Source organism: Armigeres subalbatus, chromosome 2 (genome assembly GCF_024139115.2).
Source record: "Armigeres subalbatus isolate Guangzhou_Male chromosome 2, GZ_Asu_2, whole genome shotgun sequence".
Taxonomy (NCBI): domain Eukaryota; kingdom Metazoa; phylum Arthropoda; class Insecta; order Diptera; family Culicidae; genus Armigeres; species Armigeres subalbatus.
In genome coordinates, this window is record NC_085140.1 from 291,542,515 (window position 1) to 291,550,908 (window position 8,394).

Consider the following 8,394-nt stretch of genomic DNA (forward strand, 5'->3'; position numbering starts at 1 on the left):
TTATTACTGACCTTCCTTTCTATTTTGTATGAAAATTGCCTTTGTATCTTGTATGCGTATTTTGGTTTGTTTCTCTCTGATTTTTTAATAAAATAAAATAAAAATATATATGACTAAAACTCATTTTTCCAAGAATACTGTTGCTCGTTGTTTTTGGAAAAGACCACGCATCAATGAGTCACCCTAATGCGGCATTGCTAATTCACCATTCGGGTTTCCCGTCTGCTTTTACTGATATTTTTCTGCGTTGAATCGTTCTCTTTCAGTTTTTGGAGCTAACTCCTATGCCTGCCATATGTACCTACCTGCTGTTATAAAGAGTTGAAGAAATTTAAAAGTGTCGCTAGGATAGGTTTGGATAATACTTGACTTGGAGGAGCTATTTTCAGCCACTCGCGTCGATGGGTTGACTAGGTTGGCGAGCAAGGTGATGAATTTTTAATTTTACTTTTATAGTCACGATTAGACACAGCTTAGCCTCCGCAGAATAAAGTTATTTATCATTCCACGAGAGTGTTTTACAAAAAATGCATCGATCAACAAGATCAAAGATCTTGGCAATCCATATGAGCGGGTACAACCATGTGGCCTTTTTTTTTCGTTTTAATATGGTTAGAACTGTAGTCACTTGCATAACGGGGTCGGGGTCTACAGTTCACGTGAATTTAGTGAACTACGTGAATTTATGTGGGGCTTTGACCAGGAGTTTTGCTTTCGGAATGTCTGTAATAGGGTGTCCCAAAAAAAATCAATGTTCGAAAAGTCATGGTGCTCAACCCTGAAATGAAAGATATACCTGTCTGGATAATTTTTGTAGAACAAACCGAATTTCTAAAAAATCGTTTAGAGGTCGCGCCAGATCGATTTTTGAAAAATTAGCCTTTTTTAGGTAAAAAATCAAATATTGGGTCCTTTCACAATTTTTTTTCAGGGTCACCCATTCGTTTTATATTTTTTTATTTTTCTGTGGATCTTTGCCCATGTTCTCCATGAATTAGTTTTTTGAATTATGCGTTTTTACAGTCTGCAGAACTTTTTAAATATCGAAAAATACATATTTTTTTGACGAATTTTCGAAGTTACTTCATCCTAACACAAAAAATATTTTTTTCTCGTTCTGAAAAACTTACATACTATAAAGAACTATTTATAACGAGTATTTTCATAAAAAAATATCCAAGAAATGTTGATCTGCGGCTGAGATATTGCAATTTTAGTAAATAGTCAAAAAGTGTACACATTTGATACTTTTTCTTTACATGTTATAATTTCATCAAGATTGCACCAATATTTTAATTTTAATTAAGAACAATTCAAAAGCAAATAGATGGGAATATTTTCTAGTTAACATAGCTTTTCTTTCCGATGGAGTTGGTTACCTTAATTACAGGATATGGTCGGAGTATATGGATGGAGCCAGTTATAAAATGATATCACACCCAACAGTTAACATGTAGCAATATACAAGTAATCAGGTTTACTATGATCTCTTTATTAGTTTTGATTCAATCATAGGATGCTTTTCACGGTATACAAAAACAAGGCAGGCTCAGCACGTATGTGAACATTCAGTTTGAACGTAAACATGTGTCGTCACTACTATCTTCGCACAAGCTGAACTGAGACGATGCTCTACGGTGCTTACTTTTGTACTCTAACATGTGGCGATATAATATGCGTCACTCTGGACGTGTCACTTTTCTTACGAGCCTACCTTGTTATCGGTATACCGTAATGCTTTTGATATGTCATATGACAGTCAAACAATAGACTAACGCAAAATGAACTCCCCCAAAAAATTATGACGTTTGAGCGGGTCGCATAATGAACACAAAATGAACTTTTGTTCGAGAAGACGACCCGCTCAAATGTCAAAATCCATCGGGTGAGTGAATTTGATGAACTCCTGCACAGGTCTATTTGTTTCGTCGTACCAGTTCGACAGCTTTTCCATGAGTTATTAAAAAACGGAATAAATGTAAAGAAAAAACGGAAAAATGACACATCAAGAGTGACGCATATTTTAAAGCCACATGTTAGAGTACAAAAGTAAGCATGCTGAGACCGTAGAGCATCGTCTCAGTTCAGCTTGTGCGAAGATAGTAGTGACGACACATGTTTACGTTCAAACTGAATGTTTACATACGTGCTGAGCCTGCCTTGTTTTTGTATACCGTGGAAAGCATCCTATGATTGAATCAAAACTAATAAAGAGATCATAGTAAACCTGATTACTTGTATATTGCCACATGTTAACTGTTGGGTGTGATATCATTTTATAACTGGCTCCATCCATATACTCCGACCAAATCCTGTAATTAAGGTAACCAACTCCATCGGAAAGAAAAGCTATGTTAACTAAAAAATATTCCCATCTATTTGCTTTTGAATTGTTCTTAATTAAAATTAAAATATTGGTGCAATCTTGATGAAATTATAACATGTAAAGAAAAAGTATCGAATTTGTACACTTTTTGACTATTTACTAAAATTGCAATATCTCAGCCGCAGAACAACATTTCTTGGATATTTTTTTATGAAAATACTCGTTATAAATAGCTCTTTATAGTATGTAAGTTTTTCAGAACGAGAAAAAAATATTTTTTGTGTTAGGATGAAGTAACTTCGAAAATTCGTCAAAAAAATGTGTATTTTTCGATATTTAAAAAGTTCTGCAGACTGTAAAAACGCATAATTCAAAAAACTAATTCATGGAGAACATGGGCAAAGATCCACAGAAAAATAAAAAAATATAAAACGAATGGGTGACCCTGAAAAAAAATTGTGAAAGGACCCAATATTTGATTTTTTACCTAAAAAGGCTCATTTTTCAAAAATCGATCTGGCGCGACCTCTAAACGATTTTTTAGAAATTCGGTTTGTTCTACAAAAATTATCCAGACAGGTATATCTTTCATTTCAGGGTTGAGCACCATGACTTTTCGAACATTGATTTTTTTTGGGACACCCTAGTCTGTAATCATTCCGGTTAAACTTTTCGAAAAACTATTTTTGTTTTCATAAACATACATGTCTTGAGTATCAACCCCAGGACTTGCTGCACAAACAAATCAGAATCTGGGAAACTGGACAGCTACAGGAGGAGTGGAAGGAAGCCCAAGTAACAAGTAACAGTTTTATAATGCTCTTGAAGACCATAATTTACTCTTCAATAGTGTTATAAATCCACCATAAAACCAAAATGTTCCTAGGGAGGGTTTATATGCCCCATATACAAGAAAGGCGGCAACCTGGAGTGTAAGAACTTTCGGGCAATGACCATCCTTAATGCCGCCTACAAAGTGATATCCCAGATCATCTTCCGACGTCTATCACCATTAGTGAATGAGTTCGTGGGAAGTTATCAAGCCGGCTTCGTTGACGGCCGCTTGACAATGGACCAGATCTTTACTGTACGGCAAATCCTTCAAAAATGAGGTGAATATCAGGTCCCAACACACCATCTGTTCGTTGATTTCAAGGCGATATACGACCGCGTAGAGCTATGGAAAATTATGGACGAGAACAGCTTCCCTGGGAAGCTTACCAGACTGATCAAAGCAACGGTGGATGGTGTGCAAAACTGTGTGAAGATTTCGGGCGAACACTCCAGTTCGTTCGGATCGCGCCGGGGACTAAGACAAGGTGATGGACTTTCGTGTCTGTCGTTCAACATTGCGCAAGAGGTTTCATGCGGAGAGCCGTGTGTAACATCCAGGGTACGATTTTCAATAGATTCAGTCAATTTATTTGCTTCGCGGATGGCATGGACATTGTCGACCGAACATTTGCAAAGGTGGCAAAACTGAACACCCGCCTGAAACATGAAGCAACAAAAGTTGGACTGGTGGTGGATGCGTCGAAGACAAAGTACATGCTTGTGGGCGGAATCGATCGCGACCGGGCCCCCCTGTTAAGCAGTGTCACGATAGACGGGGATACCTTCGAGGTTTACCAGTCATGGGCCGAAAAGTTCCATAATAAAGCAAAAAAAATCTTCGAGGTGGTCGAGCAATTTGTTTACCTTGGATCCTTGCTAATGGTTGATAACAATGTTAGTCGTGAAATACGAAGGCGCATCATCTGTGGAAGTCAGGCCTACTACGGGCTGCAGAAGAAACTGCGGTTAAAAAAGATTCACCATCGCACCAAATGTGTCATGTACAAGACGCTGGTAAGACCGGTAGTCCTCTACGGACATGAAACATGGACAATGCTCGAGGAGGACTTGCAAGCACTCGGAGTATTCGAGAGACGGGTGCTTAGGACCATCTTTGGCGGTGTGCAAGAAGACGGTGTGTGGCCGTAAATAATGAACCACGAGCTCGTCCAGCTCTACAGCGAACCCAGTATCCAGAAGGTAGCTAAGAAGAACGCCAGACAGCAACCCTGCAAATATGGTGTTCACTTCCGATCCGGCAGGTACGAGACGGCATGGAGCACAGCAAGCGAGGTGGGCAGACCAGGTGCAAAACGATTTGGCGAGCGTGGGCGCATTCGAGGGTGGAGAGATATGGCCTCGAACCACGTATTGTGGCGTCAAATTGTAGATTCAGTGTTACCTGCTTAGACGTAAACTGAATAAATTAATGAATCCATACTAAATGATGTAAAGCTGTCGACATTCGTTTTTACAGATCAACGCGGCCGTGTTCATTGAAACTTGAAACACGAGGCAAACAATTTCTCGTAGATCAGTGACTTAAGCACTTCTTTTTTGTAGACCGGAAACATGGTAGAGCATTTCCATTGAGTGGGACATTTTTCCTGATAAGTTGAAAAGCATGAACAGTCAGTAACAAAGATATCTGAACACTTTTATAGTACCTGATGGTATAATAACACTAGTGTCTGCGGAAATAAACAATAAATTATATCCTATTCATCGCCGAGACAACCATATCGGTTTCAACGGTAAAAACATCCATGCTAATGACATTGTTAGGTACGTCACTTGCTGCATTTGCAATTTCAGCTTGAGATGGCGAAGCATTCGAAAATACGGCCGAAAAGTGCTCGGCGAAGAGATTGCATTTCTCCTCAGCATTCAAGGCGACAACATTGTCAAGGAACACTCTTGACGGTTGACCAATTTCTATCGTTTTCATATTGACGAATGACCGAAATCTCTTGGGATGACGACGAAGAATCTACTGAATGCGACACGTATACCGCTTGTAAAGATGCTTGTTATAGCAGCGATAGCAATTACTGGCGAATGGGAAATTTCGTTTGGTGATGGTACAGCGTCGATTAGTCGATTAGCACGAAGAGCCCTAGCGCGTTCCCATTTGAGGCTGCGCAGAGTATCGTTAGTCCATGGGTGTTTTCTTGAAGGTTGGCGAACCTTTACCATCTACAAGTTTGTGAGAAAGTGAGTCACTCAACGCTAATGTTAACTCAAAGCAAAGACAGTACAGTACAAGATAGCACACTCTTGGAAATCCCATACGAGTCATTAGCGAATTATTTTTCTAGTGAGGAAAAGTCTAACTATTTGGTTACCATATGTCATAACAAATAAATTTTCAATTTAAAAACAATACGGTATCATCGTATGCTGAACTCGAGTCAGCTAATATGATTGTGCCAGTGCCGTAATCTCAACAATAAAGAAACAGTGTTAAGACATTGACGGATCAAGAATATTCGGCTGGATCTTAGTACAAGTATATCAAGTTTTTGAATAGCGGTCATGGTTGAGAGTCGTGTGGATCGGTGTTTCAAATAATCGAAAGAACTCAACGACCAGCAACGTGGATATCCTCAAGAATCATATTCTTTAGTATAGATGCATCAGCGAGGATCTCTGAATATGTTGTAAGTTGCTGGGGTCCTACACGACCACGACATGGATGGTAAGGTATTGCCCGCAAGGTAGGTGGATATTTCCAAAATTTTGCATTTTTTTTTATTCCAACATATTTTCATTTTATTGTAAGTTCTAAACACTATTCCACACATTTGAAAAAAAACATATAATGAATCATACATTTCATTGTTTGCAAAGGATAAATGATTATGGAAAATGTGCTATTTTATCACAATTTTTATGTTCGTTATATTCATTTGATTTTTCATCTCACTCACCATATGTAATATTCATTCGTTAGATGCATTGCTACAAAATAGAAAATATGATCAAACTTTTCGAATAATTAAAATTGATAAATACCTTGCAAATTTATTAGGTGTATCACTTTGCTATCAATTTGCTGGCTTCATCAATTGTGAGAAGCGGAACCTAATCGAAACCAGAACGTAATATGATTACGATACGATATGATTAAATTATTCATCCCTGATTGAGATAAAGATCATGATTAACGATTGATTTATTTTCTGACAATGATTCTATTCTTCTTCTATGACTTTATATTTCAACTGGAACTTGACCTGCTTTTCTTAGGTACCTACCTACTTTTCTAGGTATTTCATATTGAACATTCGAGTATTTTATTATTAATTTTGAAATTGTGTTGAAAAATATGCTTCTCCAGATATGAAAAGTAACAATATCTTGGATGTACAGTTTTGAACAAAAAGGTAAATAATTTTTAATTAAAGAATACTAGACGAAAAAAATCTGTTCAAAAGATATTTCAAACAAACTGTCTTCCTGTTTTGCCAAATGCTACTACTATACTACAATAAAGATCCAGCGCTCTTTATAAAATAGAAATTATATCGTTAAATTAAGGACAATTTTAGACAAAAAAAATCATCACATTATGAACATATGAACTTTAACATTCATTTACACTGTAAAATTTGTCGTACCATAAGCCAGATTTCCTCCCAGATTAAAATAAAATGATTTTGATAAAGGTTTTTATTTTCTATTACACAATGCTTACTTTGAATTCAACAGTTTTCCCTAAAAACATTAATTGTGATTAATAATTTAATGAATTAAATAAGCGTTTTTGATATTTCGTTATTAGTTTGGTTCCATTTTACTTAATTTTGTTCTTTTCATTTTCTTCAATTGCTTGAATGATATAAACATTGAGAAATAAACTTTTTTTCACCATGGAAAGCATCTTACAATAACCAATTCAAATTTCAAATCTTGTAATTACCTTATTGTAGATTGAATATTATTTTCTCCAGAACTCCATCTAAGAATTTAGCAAAGGTTTATGCTATGCTATTTAATTGTTTTTGAATGAGGTCCTGCTTATCCCAACAACTTCCATATTCGTGTGGCCAACCGGTAAAATATTATTGTCTTATTTCCACACACTGAATTTATTTTATAATGTTCGGTGATTCCTGCCGTACTTCCTGCATCTGAACAGTAAGATAAATCTTTGGAAGATCAAATTTCACGTTTAGGAAATTTGGTTACAGATCCGTTTATATATTAAAATATCTGATAGGCTATAATATTCATTTATTTTTAGAGAACGTTACATAATATGGTGAAGTTCCATAAATAATAAAATAATAATACCGGGCTCAATGTGAACGCACTGGAACTTTTGCTGAGATGTACTAATTAAACTGCAGAAGAGCAGCAGCAATAGTAGCTACCGCAGATATGAAACCAAAGAATCAAAATCTTCACAGTCCCAAAATGCCAACAGTTGAGCATTGCGGCCACAGTTTAGATAGAGTAAAGGAGGATGAGAAGTAACTTCGATGTCTTAATGAATATACTTGACGCCCTGTTCAAACCTGGAACTATTGAAGAACTAAGCTGGTGAGCACTTTCCAATTATTATACTTTGATTTCTTCAATCGCTATATAAAATTATAAATTCCTGAAATTGATCACTAAATACCACAGGGCACTGTTTGCTTCTATTCGCGGATATTGTGGGAGTCCCAGATATCCGGTTCAAGCTTTAGCTAACAGCAGTGGCTCTTCTCGGCCTTCTATTCCCTGAGTGGCTTTACAATAACGTCCTTGTGAAGTTTTGCTGTACCTGTTATGAACAACTAGTACATCCCATTCCTACACTCTAATGAAACTTGCCAGAAGTGAATCCTTTTTAGTACTAGTCTTCCAACAAAAGGGCACCATTACGAATGAGATCTGATCTATTCGTAGTACTACTTGACCAACACCCCCAGTTGGGTGAGGGAGGATGACTCACACACACACACACACACACACACACACACACACACACACACACACACAGCCGAAAAGTGGCCGCGAAGAGATTGGTGGAGGAACTTCACAATTTCGTGGATGGGAGGAACAACGTCCATAAGGAATTAAGGACTGGTTCACAGGATCCAAGGCGTTATTATCGGCAGTGAACGAATTCGATACAGACAACGCTGAGGGCCGATGTAGCGGAGCGCGCATTGGCACAAACTAAGCATATGCTGTTGCAGTTCCGCCGGAACAGGGAGGTATCGGACATTTCCGATATCCTAAGA